Here is a 14,640-nt window from a genome sequence, read left to right on the forward strand (position 1 = left end):
CCTCAGTACGGAGGGAGCGCTCCGTGTTTCCATTAACTGTTATGACACCACATGGTCCGGGCATCTTGAGCTTGAGATAAGCATAGTGTGGCACCGCATTGAATCGAGCAAATGCGGTTCGTCCGAGCAGTGTGTGATAGCCACTGCGGAAGGGGACGATATCGAAGATCAACTCTTCGCTTCGGAAGTTGTCCGGGGATCCGAAGACAACCTCCAATGTGATTGAGCCCGTACAGCGGGCCTCTACACCTGGTATGACTCCTTTAAAGGTAGTTTTTGTGGGCTTGATCCTTGAGGGATCGATGCCCATTTTGCGTACTATATCCTGATAGAGCAGGTTCAGGCTGCTGCCACCATCCATGAGGACTCGCGTGAGGTGGAATCCATCAATGATTGGGTCAAGGACCAGTGCAGCTGAACCGCCATGACGGATACTCGTCGGGTGGTCCCTGCGATCGAAAGTGATTGGGCAGGACGACCATGGGTTAAATTTTGGGGCGTCTGGCTCCATCGCGTAGACGTCCCTGAGCGCGCATTTGCGCTCCCTCTTGGGGATATGGGTAGCGTATATCATGTTCACCGTTTTGACTTGGGGGGACTTCTTCTGTCCTCCTGTGTTCGGCGGACGGGACTCCTCGTCATCGTCTTCGGTTTGCGACCCCTTCTCCTTGTTCTCGGCATTTAACTTGCCGGCCTGTTTAAAAACCCAACAGTCTCTGTTGCAATGATTGGGTGGTTTATCAGGGGTGCCATGGGACGATCGAGTATGCGGTCCAAGTTGGATGAGCCTGGATTATTTCTTTTATATGGCTTCTTCCGCTGGCCGGACTTGGAGCCACTGAATCCGGCGTTGACTGCCGTGTCATCCGTATTGTCACCATTGTTTTGACACTTATGCCTGTTGCGCCGGGGCTTGCCGTTGCTATTCTTGGCTTCAGAGGTGCCAGGTTCACTTGCATTATTATTGCTATGGGCTAGCCAACTATCTTCGCCCGTGCAAAAGCGGGTCAAGAGTGCCGTGAGGGCTGCCATGGACTTCGGCTTTTCTTGGCCGAGGTGTCGGGCGAGCCATTCATCGCGGATGCTGTGTTTAAAGGCCGCTAGGGCTTCGGCATCCTGACAGTCGACGATCTGGTTCTTTTTAGTTAAGAACCTAGTCCAGAATTTCCTGGCTGACTCTCCGGGCTGTTGGATTATGTGACTTAGGTCATCGGCATCCGGAGGTCGGACGTATGTACCTTGGAAGTTATCACAGAAGGCGTCTTCCAGGTCCTCCCAGCTGCCAATGGAGTTTTCAGGCAAGCTGTTCAACCAGTGCCGAGCTGGTCCCTTGAGTTTTAGTGGGAGGTATTTGATGGCATGAAGATCATCACCGCGGGCCATGTGAATGTGGAGAAGAAAATCTTCAATCCATACCGCGGGATCTGTTGTTCCATCGTATGATTCGATATTCACGGGTTTAATCCCTTCTAGAAATTCATGCTCCATTACTTCATCAGTGAAGCAAAGGGGGTGTGCGGTGCCTCTATATCGGGCCACGTCGCGACGTAGCTCGGATGAAGTCCGTCTACGGTTTTCAGCCCGGGCGTGATTATGCTTGTCACGTCCAGCTAGATAGCCGTCGTCGCGCGTCGGGGCACGCCCCCGTGATCCGTAGATCGACCTGGTCTGTCTTGCTCTACTGTCCAGGTCCTGCCGAAGGTCATATGTATATTTCTGAGCTGTTTTATCTCTACCTTTATGGCAAGGTAGTGCGGGCTGGTGTTCGACTTGAGTTGCCGCTTTGTCCCAGCCTCATGGTGGTCGGTCGGCCGCATTACACGCTGATGGTACGGGCTCCAGTGTCTCGTCATCAAATTGAGGTAGCAATTTGCGCTTCGGGTAACTTTTGGTTGGGCCCTCGAGGCCGTATTCCTCGTCTGCTAGGACATTAGTCCATCTATCGTTGAGCAGATCTTGATCTGCTTAAAGCTGCTGCTGCTTCTTTTTCAGGCTCCTTGAAGTGGCTATTAGTTGGCGCTTAAAGCGCTCCTGCTCGAGAGGTTCCTCAGGCACGATGAAATCCTCGTTGTCGAGGCTCACCTCATCCTCGGAGAGCGGAAGATAATTACTGTCCTCCGAGTCTTCGTTTACGGCCTGTTCATCAGGGCTGACTTGCCCATCGCCCCGTTCGTCTTGTTCGGAGGTTGGCTCAACGGGGTCTTCATTGTCTTCGGCATCGTCCAGAGTATTGTTTTCTCCTTGCTGGTATTGCTGTCTTTTCCACGGCGTGATTTAGAGCGGCGCCGCTGACGTCGGCGCTTTGGCTGTATCTCAGGAGGTTTATCCTCAACTGGATCTTCCTTGTCGTCGCCGCTATTCTCTTTGGGTGTATCCACCATGTATACGTCATACGAAGAGGTGGCCGTCCAGCGTCCGGTAAACGGTGGGTTTTGGGCCTGTTCTTCTCCGGCATCGTCGTCCATACCATCAATGTCTTCGGAGCCGTAATCGAGCATGTCGGTTAAATCTTCGACAGTGGCTATTAAGTGGGAGGTGGGTGGGAAGCGAAATTCCCCGTCATCAGCCCCCAGTTCAAACTGGATATAATTTGGCTGTGAGTCCCCTGCTAAGGAGAGGGTTTTTAATGAGTTTAGCACACCACCTAAAGGTGAGTGCCGGAAGATGTCCGCAGAGCTGAATTCGATGATCGGCGCCTAATCAGGCTCTACGGACGCGGGTGCACGTGGTTCGGAACCTATGGCCGGAGACGAATCCGAGGTTCCGGTGACGCAGATCCCGCTCGAGGTTGGGTCTGTGTGCGGCTCCAACGCCGCTGAGTATGCGGCTTCCGTGGCGGGGTTGAGCTTCCCGTCCTCGGATGGCGCAATCTGCTCCGGATCTAGGGCCGGAGCACTTACAGGCGCTATCTCATGGGTATGGTCCGATGACAGATTTAGGTCATGTTCATCGTGGTGGCAGGGAGCGGCTGCCGTGGGCTCGAATCCGTCAAAGATCAAGTCCCCGCGGATATCAGTAACGTAGTTCAAGCTTCCAAACCTGACCTGATGGCCAGGGGCGTAGCTGTCGATCTGCTCTAGATGGCCAAGCGAGTTGGCCCGCAGTGCGAAGCCGCCGAATACGAAGATCTGGCCGGGGAGAAAGACCTCCCTCAGGGCAGCATCGTTGTAGATGATTGACGGAGCCATCGAGCTTTCTGGTGACGACACAGCAGAACTCTCAATGAAAGCACCAATGTCGGTGTCAAAACCGGCGGATCTCGGGTAGGGGGTCCCGAACTGTGCGTCTAAGGTCGATGGTAACAGGAGACAGGGGACACGATGTTTACCCAGGTTCGGGCCCTCTCTATGGAGGTAATACCCTACTTCCTGCTTGATTGATCTTGATGAGTATTACAAGAGTTGATCTACCACGAGATCGTAATGGCTAAAACCCTAGAAGTCTAGCCTGTATGATTATGATTGTCTCTATGGACTAAATCATCCGGTTTATATAGATACCGGAGGGGACTAGGGTTGTACAAAGTCGGTTACAGAGAAAGGAATCTTCATATCCGAACGCCAAGCTTGCCATCCATGCCAAGGAGAGTCCTATCCGGACACGGTAGAGAGTCTTCTATCTTGTATCTTCACGGCCCATCAGTCCGACCCACGTTACATAGTCCGGACGCCCGAGGACCCCTTAATCTAGGACTCCCTCACCTGCCGATGCAGAACACTAAAGCAAACAGAAAGAAAAGCGTGGAGTCCTAGCAAACTATTACAAAACATAATGTCTCATAAGTTCAAAGCATAAGTTCTCACGCCTCCACGAGGCACGGTAAATGTTGCAGGATTAAACCTGGGGGAAGCGCTACCTTCAGCCTTGGTTGCTGCCGTCGCCCACCTTCTGGAGCCCATCGTCGACAACGCCGTCGTCATCTTCTCCACTGGCCCTAGCCGCTGCAGTCTCAGGGTCGACGTAGCGGAACTTCTCCAGCAGGATTTTCACCTGCCCCTTCACGGCCTCGGCAGCAGCGTCGCGGGCCTTAGGAGCCACCGGCTCGATCAGCGCACCAAGGTCAAAGCTTGGGTCTTGAAGATGGAGGTGGCTAAAGACACGCATCGCGGCCGCAGTGAAGAGCGCACGACACTCCCCTTCCACCATGGTGTCCACTGCGGCGGCGAGGCCCTCGAGTTCCCCGACGAGCTTGGTTAGATGTCACAGCCCTAGATTTTGCCTGCAAATAGTTGCAACTGCACCCATGCATCATGTTTAAATTTTTGAAACTTGAATTGGGGGTGAACAAACCCTAGCACCAAAATAACTCAACTAGGTTCAAGTTAAAAAAATATTTTCAATGAACACAAAATGCCCTTCATAAATGTTCATCATTTTTGAATTGGTCTAGAACCTCTGCCAAAAATGGTGCACACTTTTCTAGGACATCTTTGGATTTTTGAATTAACTCATATTGTATTTGAGTTGGAGCAAATAAATCCTATAATTGTTTTTATTGCTCCAATGATTCTGAAACATTTTGTGGAGCTTTGGAATAATCCATATTGCATCTACAATAAATCTCAGAAGCTACAAAAAACATTTGGTTAGCAAACCAAATTCAAAACAGAGAAACAAAATAGAAAACAGAAAATAGAGAGAGAAAGGAAACTAACCTGGCAGCAGCCCACTTACCTGTTTCGGCCCAGCCAGCAGACAGCCCAGCCCAACCGCCAGGAGCATCTTCAAGCTCCTGCCAGTAGGAGCTGCTGCGTGCCCGCATCTCAGCCGGCCGTGGCCACGTCTCCCCGCCACCTCCTGCTTCCTCCCCTGTCCTCGACCGAGCGCCTGGAGACGCCCGAGCCCCCTGGTTCTTTCCCCTCACTCGCAGCCTCTCTTCCCTCTGCCCTCTCTGTTTGTGGGCGCCCAAGAACGCCGACGAGCACCGCCGCATCCACCGCCTCCCCCTCGCTTCTCCGGCCGGTCCAGATGCTCCGCCGTCCCGCTCTTCATCGCCTCGTCGATGCACGCAACACCAGGAGTAGCAGAGCGCTGCCCCCATCGTCTCCATCGCCGCCTCTGCTTCGTCACCGTCGTCGTCGATTCGCCGGCCACAGCGCTTCCCCGACCTCGTCGTCGCCTCTGCTAGCCCCGACGTGAGCTTCTCTCTCTACCCCCCTGTTATCCCACTCCAGCGCGTCCTCTAGCCGCTGTTTCCGTCAAGGCCGAAACCCACCACCGCACGAGCTCGACGCCGGCATCACTCCGGTGATCATTTGGTCATGCGCCAGCGTCCAACGAGCTCGTGGCCGCACGTAGAGCTTAGCTAGAGCGTTAGTTGGTTCGTTTGCGAGCTGCAACGCCGAACCCGTCTTTGCCGAACTCCGGCCGCCGCGCAAACGGACACCGCCGTCGATTCAGGCCATCTCCGGCGATGCCACTTGTCTCATCGGATGCGCGAGAACCCCAGGAACTCGTAGCCACAAACCACGCGTGGAATGGTGCCCTGTAGCGAGAGCATGGCGATCCTCCGCCGTCGGCTGTGTTCGTCGCCGGTTGATCTCCGGCGATGATGACGTGGTGGGGTGGATTAGCTACTAATGCCCACTAATTAACCTCCTAGAGCCACTGCCATGTGGGCCACCGAGCCTGCTTAGGTTAGTCTAATTTTCTGTTTAGATTAGTGCTAAACCTGCGGACCCCACTTGTCAGCTTTGACTTTGGCCTAGACAACGTTGACCGGGCCCACCTGTCAGTGACCCTTGCCAGCACCGTGTCACTGACCAGTGGGACCCACGGGTCAGTTTTGACACAGAACAGCTCAGTTGACCTGCTGATGTCACACGGACGTCATGCTGACGCAGTTAATCCTTTCCTAAAATCTTAAAAGCGCAGGCGCATGATTTGGCGCAATCGAGCGGCCGCGCTCCGCGACAAGCGACCGCACGCGTCAGTATAAAGTGTCGCCGCTGCATCCCTTCGCTAACTCTTTTTTCTCTTAAAAAAACATCACCCTCTCTCCCGTATATCTCTCTCCCTCCCTCCGCTTCCCATCTAGATCCCATTTTCTTGTCAACCTTCGATGCCGACCAACATCGACGCCAGAAGTTTGAGGGCGAGGAGGCGAACCAGAGGAGAAGAGGACCACCGGAGCTCGCTCATCATCTCTGCCACCACGGAGCTCACATCGGACGGCGACCTGCTGGTCAGCCGGCGGCGGTAGCCATGTGGTCCGCCGGCGCTGACAAAGTTGGGTTTCGACGGAAGGGCAGGCTGGACGAGGACGCGCTCGAGCGCCACTTCTAGTACGGGGAGGCGCACCCGCTGCTCGCCTGCATCTGCTCCAACGCGCTGCTCCCTTCTCCATTTTTTTCTCTGTCGAGCAAATCGGCGGTGGGAGGAGGAGGCGAAGGCAAGCGTCGCCGGTTCAAGTACAAGTAGATCAGCCGCCCCGTCCTGTACTAGCACCTGAGGTCAACACCATCCTCCGAGATCTCTTTCTGCTTACTAGGAGTACTTGGCTAATGCTTCTGTATCTACCGTGTGCATAATAGACTGGATGCTAGTTATTCAGAGTTCTTCAGACATGGTTAACACAACACTCGTGAACTTTAGATGCTAGTTATGTCTAGTACAGTAGTGTTCTTTTTCTGCTTATGTATTTTGTCCAATCATTCTGCATCCAATTTCGATTGAGCCCTTATGGTAGAAGAATATGCGTGTGCTGGATGTTTGCTTGGAGTAGTTTTCATTTTGATGCTTAATTAGCCCAGTGGTGATACATGGATTAGTTACATTTTGTCATCCATTTTGGCAGTGTTTTTCTTATTCCGTCAATTGATTTAACTTCACTAAAATCTGGACAAATAAGAAACTATTGAACTGAAAATGTTCTTTAGATGAACATATCCAAGATTGTTTTGGTAAGGATGTAAGGCTGTAAAAAAATTGAACTTCTAAAGATTTTTTTGTCACCGTTTGTATGATTTAGGATCCTACCTTTCAAACTCCATGGATCTGTAGTTGATGGAACTTGATCCATATATCCTTGTATATACTGAATTTGTCTTTACGGTAGCTTGCGTTGGAACTGCTACTCTCAGTAGAGCTCAATTACGTTGGGTACCTATTTCTGTATTGAATAATATGCAATGCTAAAATTTACATGCTTAGTTGCACAGAGAGGTATTACAAGTTTCACATGAGGCAGAATAGTCTGCACACTTAGTTATATATAGTTGAACAAAGAGGAATTACAAGTTTCGTAGGAAGCAATACATAGTTGCACACTTAAGCATACATAGTTGCACAACCATGTTTTCGCAGTTGCACATCGACTGTCAGGCAGTTGGCCAAGGCAGTTGTCGAAGTTGCACATCCTACTGGTAGGGGTAGTTGGGTGGTGGTGTCCACAGCACGCCCGCAGTGGTGGTCGGGGTTTGACTACTAGATACATTGTGGCCGGGGTTAGTAGGTCGCCGGGGAGACCCCGGCCGTGGAGCCGAAACAACACCGCCACCGCCCTGCTTTTCTCTTTTTTTTCTCGATGATGGAGCTGGAACGATGTGGTCGTCGGGAAGCCGTGCAAAGTTGCACAACCATGCTTTTAGAGTTGCACATCGAATGCACGATAGTTGGCCCGGACAACTGTCGAAGCTGCACATCCTATTGCTAGGGGTAGTTGGGGCGGGGTGTCCACAGCCCGCAGTGGTGGTCAGGGGTCTGACTGTTAGATCCATTGTGGCCGGGGTTAGTAGCTCGCCAAGGAGACCCCGACCGTGGAGTCGGAACAACAACGCCATTGCCCCTCATATTCCTTTTTTCTTGGTGATGGAGTTGGAGCGATGCGGTCGTCGGGAAGCCACGCAAAGTTGCACAACCATGCTTTCGGAGTTGCACGTCGACTACCAGGCAGTTGGCCGAGGAGTTGTTGAAGTTGCGCATCCTATCATAGGGGTAGTTGAGGCGGGGGTGTCCACAGCCCTCCCGCGGTGGTGGTCGGGGTCTGACTGCTAGATCCATTGTGGCCGGGGTTAGTAGGTCGCCAAGGAGACCCCGACCGTGGAGTCGGAACAACAATGCCATTGCCCCTCATATTCCTTTTTTCTTGGTGATGGAGTTGGAGCGATGCGGTCGTCGGGAAGCCACGCAAAGTTGCACAACCATGCTTTCAGAGTTGCACGTCGACTACCAAGCAGTTGGCCGAGGAGCTGTCGAAGTTGCGCATCCTATCATAGGGGTAGTTGAGGCGGGGGTGTCCACGGCCCTCCCGCGGTGGTGGTCGGGGTCTGACTGTTAGATCTATTGTGGCCGGGGTTAGTAGGTCGCCAAGGAGACCCCGACCGTGGAGTCGGAACAACAACGCCATTGCCCCTCATATTCCTTTTTTCTTGGTGATGGAGTTGGAGCGATGCGGTCGTCGGGAAGCCACGCAAAGTTGCACAACCATGCTTTCAGAGTTGCACGTCGACTACCAGGCAGTTGGCCGAGGAGCTGTCGAAGTTGCGCATCCTATCATAGGGGTAGTTGAGGCGGGGGTGTCCACGGCCCTCCCGCGGTGGTGGTCGGGGTCTGAATGCTAGATCCATTGTGGCTGGGGTTAGTAGGTCGCCGGGGAGACCCGGCCGTGGAGCCGAAAAAACACAACCACACCCCCTCTTTTCCCTTTTTTCTTGGTGATGGAGCTAGAGCCGTGCAAAGTTGCATAACCATGCTTTCAGAGTTGCACATCGGCTGCCAGGAAGTTGGCCTAGGTAACCGCCGTAGTTGCACATCCTACTAGTGGGGGTAGTTGGGGGTGGGGTTGTCGACACATAAGGAAGAAAGTTGCATCGACTACTAGTTAGTTGGCCATGAATGCGGACGAAGTTGCATATCTCACATGGAAGTGGTGAAAACTGCACATCCACGGGATAAGGGAAAAGTTGTATTGACTTCTAAGCAATTGGCCGGGGCAATAGACCAAGTTGCACATTGGTGCTAGGTAGTTGGCCGGGACAATAGACGAAGTTGCACATCTTACTGGCAACGGTAGTTGAGGTGGCGAAAATCGCACATCCAAGGGTAGGGGAGAAGTTACACATATACTTGTAACGCCCCGGATCCGATGCGCTAGGTGTCTTCCAGTTATTCGTCGTCATTGCCATGTCATTTGCTTGCGTGTTGCATTTTGCCATGTCATTCATCTGCATTTCATATCATGTCATCATATGCATTGCATTTGCATACGTGTTCGTCTCATGCATCCGAGCATTTTCCCCGTTGTCCGTTTTGCAATCCGGCACTCCGTTGTCACCCGGCGCCCCCTCTTATCTTCTTTTCGTGAGCGAGTGTTGAACGTTCTCGGAATGGTCCGAGTCTTGCCAAGTGGCCTTGGTATACCACCGAGAGACCACCGGTCAAGTTTCGTTCCATTTGGAGGTCGTTTGGTACTCCAACGGTTAACCGGGCATCCGCAAAGTCCGTTTGGGTGTTGCAGCAAAACCCCCTTTCAAACAGCCCCAAAACCCCTCTAAGTCTCCGCCTTGCTCTCGGTCGTTCGATCACGATCGCGTGGGCGAAAACCGCACCTCGTTTGGACTCTCCTAGCTCCTTCTAGCTATAAAAACGTCCCCCCCTCCATTTTCGGGTCCGAAACCCTAGTTTTCCCCTCGCGCCCGCCGGACATGTCCGTCCCAGACCGGACGAGATGCCGCCGCCGCTCCAGACCAATGGCGTCGTGCCACGTGTCCTCCGTCGTTGTCTCGCCCGCGCCCCGCCGCCGCGGCCCGCGAGCCCAGGCGCGGCCCGCCCAGGCCCGCGCCGCCGCCCGTCGCCTCCGTCGCGTGCGTGCCGTGCTCCGCCGCCCGCGCCTCGCCGCCTCGCCGCCGCCTCGCGCCTCGCCTCCGCCGCCTCCCGCTCGCCGCCCTGCCGTCGCCGCGCCGCCTCCCGCGCGCCACCCCGCGCCATGGCCGCCGCCCTCGCCGGCGCGTACGTGCTCCGCCGCCGCGGGCTCCGCCCTCCGCCGCGCCGCCGTGCGCCCTCCGCCGCCGCAGCTCCCGCCGGTGCCGCCTCCGCCCGTCGCCGGGCCGCTCCGACCCCGCCCCGCGCCGGCGACGCCGTCGTCCGCGCCGGCGACCACCAGCCCCCGAGCCCGATCCAGGCCGCGTTGACTTCGCCCCCCCCCCCCGTTAGGTTGAATTTTTCCTGTCTTTTGTTTTTTTTTGCAGCATGTGCCCATGTTCTCTGCATCATAACTCCATGCATAATGTTTCGTTTCGCGCGTGTAATATGTCAAATTGTTCGTCTCGAGATGCTCTACATTTTATTCCATTGCACCATGTTCATTCGAGTCCATCTTGATGCCCAAATCTCTGTTGCAAGAGGGCTAGTTGCTGTTATCTGCTGGTTCTTATCAGAACTTGGTGATTTGTCATTTTTGTATCATTTAATCTGTGCATCTTATGGGCATGAGCTCTACATGTGTTTTGTTGTATGCCATGCCATCTTTTCAGTGGTGTATGCCATGTATTTTTGTGATCTCTGTGGTGACTAGAACAAGCATGCAAACTAGGCCCCGTAATGTTTCTGATTTCAGGGACTTAGTGATTTCTCTAAGTCCTTGTCTGCTGTTATTTTGTTGCCATGTAAACTTGATGCTACAGAGAGATCCATGCATATTTTGGAGATATTCAGTAAGGATGTTTTGTAGATATTGTTGTAATTGATCCATTCCTGCCCTTGTTTGCAATTATGGAGTGCCATAACATGAATCAATCTTGCTCTACTTTTGCTATAAAATATTTCTGGCAGATTGTTTGCGTGTTGTTCAATTTTGCCAAGCTTATTGTAGTTGATCCATACATTCTATGCTTTTTTTCTTGCCATGGATAGCTTCATAAACATGCCATCTTGCTGTAGGTATGCTTGTTTTGTCATGCATTGCTCTGTAGTGAGTGCATCAAGCTCACAAAGATGCCTTCATATTATTGTTTCTGCCATGCTCTGTTTTCTGCTAAGTCTGAAACCTGTTAACGAAACTTGCTATGTTTACATGGTTGCCATCATATCTTCTGGTCCTTTTTGGCTTATGGTCAGTAAGGGACTTTTGTCTTATGCTTTGAGTAGATTCATGTCATGCCTTGTTTTGCCATGTTAAGTTCCTGTAGCATGTTGATGTCGTCCTCTGAACATTGCTACCTGATGTTGTTTCTGTCATGTCCAGTAATTCTCTGTGAACCTGTTATTATTTGCAATCTTGCCATGTCCTTTTGAGCTTGTTCTAGTGATTTTTGGAGATAGCTCAGTGTTCATGTTTTGTTGTGCTTTACCTGTAGTTCATGTCCATGTCAGTTGTTTTCATGTTAAGGTGCTGTAGCATATTGTTTTGGTGCTTGCAAGTTGCCTAGTTTATATTTTGGACAGATTGTTGCTATGTCTTGTTTGGAGTGTATGTGTTGCACCGTTGCTTCGTTTTGAGCGTGCTCTATATGAAACTTGGTTAGTTTTGCATGTTGTCTCATATTATCATGTTGCATCTTTGTTTTGAGGTGTTTGCTTGATGTTTGTATACATTTTGCATCAATGTCATGTTTAACTTGTTTTGCTCATATCTTCTAAGCCGTAGCTCCGAATCTAATGAACTTTATATGTAACTTGTCTAGATTTTCGTGTAGATCATCATGGTGCTCTTTAACTTGCTGTTTAACAACTTCAACTTAAGGTTTATTCAGTTCTGGACCAATTTCGAAATTTGCATATGAGGACTTACCGGAATTGTTATGTGTTGTTTCCGGCCTCATTTAAACTTGCTTTGATGTGTTGTTTTTGTATGCATCATCTCTCGTCATGAGTAGCTTCACATAGCCTTGTAATGCATCATAATTGGTTGAGCATCATGCCTTGTTCTTGTGTGGTGTGTTTACCTTATTGTGTGCTTCTTCTCGATAGTTCCCGTGTCGTTGCGATCGTGAGGATTCGTTCGTCTTCGTGGCTTCATCTTCTTCATGGATTCGTTCTTCTTCCTAGCGGGATTTCAGGCAAGATGACCGTCACCTTGGATCTCATTACTATCATTGCTATGCTAGTTGCTCCGTTCTATCGCTATGATGCGCTACCTATTCTTTTGCTCTTCAAGCCTCCCAAATTTCCATGAACCTCTAACCCTTGTCACCCTTCCTAACAAACCGTTGTTTGGCTATGTTACCGCTTTGCTCAGCCCCTCTTATAGCGTTGTTAGTTGCAGGTGAAGATGAAGATTGCTCCATGTTAGATTATGTTTATGTTGGGATATCACAATATCTCTTATATTATTAATGCATCTATATACTTGGTAAAGGGTGGAAGGCTCGGCCTTATGCCTGGTGTTTTGTTCCACTCTTGCCGCCCTAGTTACCGTCCTACCGGTGTTATGTTCCTTGATTTTGCGTTCCTTACACGGTTGGGTGATTTACGGGACCCCTTTGACAGTTCGCCTTGAATAAAACTCTTCCAGCAAGGCCCAACCTTGGTTTTACCATTTGCCTAGCCTATTTCTTTTCCCTAGGGAGTCGCTCTCTCGAGGGTCATCTTATTTTACCCCCCCGGGCCAGTGCTTCTCCAAGTGTTAGTCCAATCCGAGCGATGTCCGGCGCCCCCTGGGCAACCAGGGTCTATGCCAACCCGACGTCTGGCTCATCCGGTGTGCCCTGAGAACGAGATATGTGCAGCTCCTATCGGGATTTGTCGGCACATCCGGGCGGCTTTGCTGGTTTTGTTTTACCATCGTCGAAATGTCTTGTAACCGGGATTCCGAGACTGATCGGGTCTTCCCGGGAGAAGGAATATCCTTCGTTGACCGTGAGAGCTTATAATGGGCTAAGTTGGGACACCCCTGCAGGGTATTATCTTTCGAAAGCCGTGCCCGCGGTTATGTGGCAGATGGGAATTTGTTAATATCCGGTTGTAGAGAACTTGACACTGGACCTTAATTAAAACGCATCAACCGCGTGTGTAGCCGCGATGGTCTCTTCGCGGCGGAGTCCGGGAAGTGAACACGGTTTCTGGGTTATGTTTGACGTAAGTAGGAGTTCAGGATCACTTCTTGATCATTACTAGTTGACGACCGTTCCTTTGCTTCTCTTCTCGCTCTCATTCGCGTAAGTTAGCCACCATACATGCTTAGTCGCTGCTGCAACCCCACCACTTATCCTTTCCTTTCCCGTTAAGCTTTGCTAGTCTTGATACCCATGGTAATGGGATTGCTGAGTCCTCGTGGCTCACAGATTACTACAACACCAGTTGCAGGTACAGGTTTTGCGATGATCATGACGCGAGAGCGATGTTTACTTGTCTTGGAGTTCTTCTTCTGCTTCTTCTTCGATCTGGGGATAGGTTCCAGGTCGGCAGCCTGGGCTAGCAGGGTGGATGTCGTTGGAGTTTCTGTTTGTGTTCCATCCGTAGTCGGGTGTTGATCTTATGTATGATGTATTGATGTATTCTTGCGGCTTTTGTATGTCTTGTATGTATCCCCAAATATATTATGTAATGTTGATGTAATGATATCCACCTTGCAAAAGCGTCTTCAAGATGCGCTTCTATCCTTGGTGGGACCTTCGTGTTCCTTTAGGATAGGGTCGCATCTTGGGCGTGACAATACTGCTAGGTAGTTGGCGGTTGCAACAGACGGAGTTGCATATAATCTACTAGACAGTTGGCCAGGGCACCAGACAAAGTTGCACATTGTTGGCTAGACAGTTGGCCAAGGCAATAGACAAAGCTTCACTTATCACTGGTAGCGATATGTGGGTGGTGAAAACTACAATATCCACGAGGGTAGAGAAAAGTTGCACATTGCTACTAGGTGGCTGGGCAGGGCAGCATACGAAGTTGCACATCTCACTACTAGGGGTAGATGTGATGGTGAAAACTATACGTCCATGGTGAGGGGGAAAGTCGGGGGAAAGTTGCATATCGACTACTAGGCCATTGGCTAGGGAAGTAAAAGAAGTTGCACATTGACTGCTAAGCATTTGGCCGAGGCAGCTGCCGAAGTTACACGTTCCACTGCTTGGTAGTAGACGAAGTTACACATCTCACGGATTAGGGGCAGTTGGGGCTGGGTGCTAGCAGTGAAAGCTGCACATCCACAAGTATGTGAAAGTTGCACATTGACTGTGAGATAGTTGCATCTAACAAGGCTAAAGTTGCATGAATGAAAAGTTTCTCGGAATATACGTACATGAGATCTACTCCCTCTGTGTCGAAATACATGTCGCTGGAGTAGCTGAACTCCAGCTAGTTCAGCAACATGTATTTCGGTACAGAGGGACTAGTTTCAAAGAGCTCATCGTGAGAGCTCTAACGGCAAAAACGGATATCAATTTTGATTTCTTGTTTGAAAGTTATGCCTTTTAAAAAAAGCAAATATAAATGACAGTTGTGTTGGAGGAACACGTGATGGTTACAAGATTAATTTTCTCTCTCTAGCAAATGATGAGCACGCGGGGCTAGCTGTACATGCATGCACCGGGGCGACCAGGATGCTTGTCCGTCCGATGGGATGGTTACACCGGACGACAGAGAACAATATTAGTTTCCTAATCAGGAGAGAGCGTTTCCTAAAGAGGTAGGCTGCCAGGAAGCGCTAGCGAGCAGCCGGCTACTTCTAGAAGCCTCCTGATCCTTTTCCGGATTAAAAATAAT

General features: G+C 51.0%; 1 long non-coding RNA gene across 1 annotated transcript; it reads left to right on the top strand.

The window, feature by feature from the left end:
* The first annotated feature begins 4,800 nt into the window (after window positions 1-4,800).
* Window positions 4,801-13,499, top strand: LOC141041746 (uncharacterized). Its single transcript, XR_012203181.1, has 3 exons — window positions 4,801-6,452; window positions 11,908-11,996; window positions 13,237-13,499. It is a non-coding gene; the product is annotated as an uncharacterized lncRNA (long non-coding RNA).
* Window positions 13,500-14,640: the final 1,141 nt, after the last annotated feature.

Source organism: Aegilops tauschii, chromosome 2 (assembly GCF_002575655.3).
Source record: "Aegilops tauschii subsp. strangulata cultivar AL8/78 chromosome 2, Aet v6.0, whole genome shotgun sequence".
Classification (NCBI taxonomy): Eukaryota; Viridiplantae; Streptophyta; class Magnoliopsida; order Poales; family Poaceae; genus Aegilops; species Aegilops tauschii.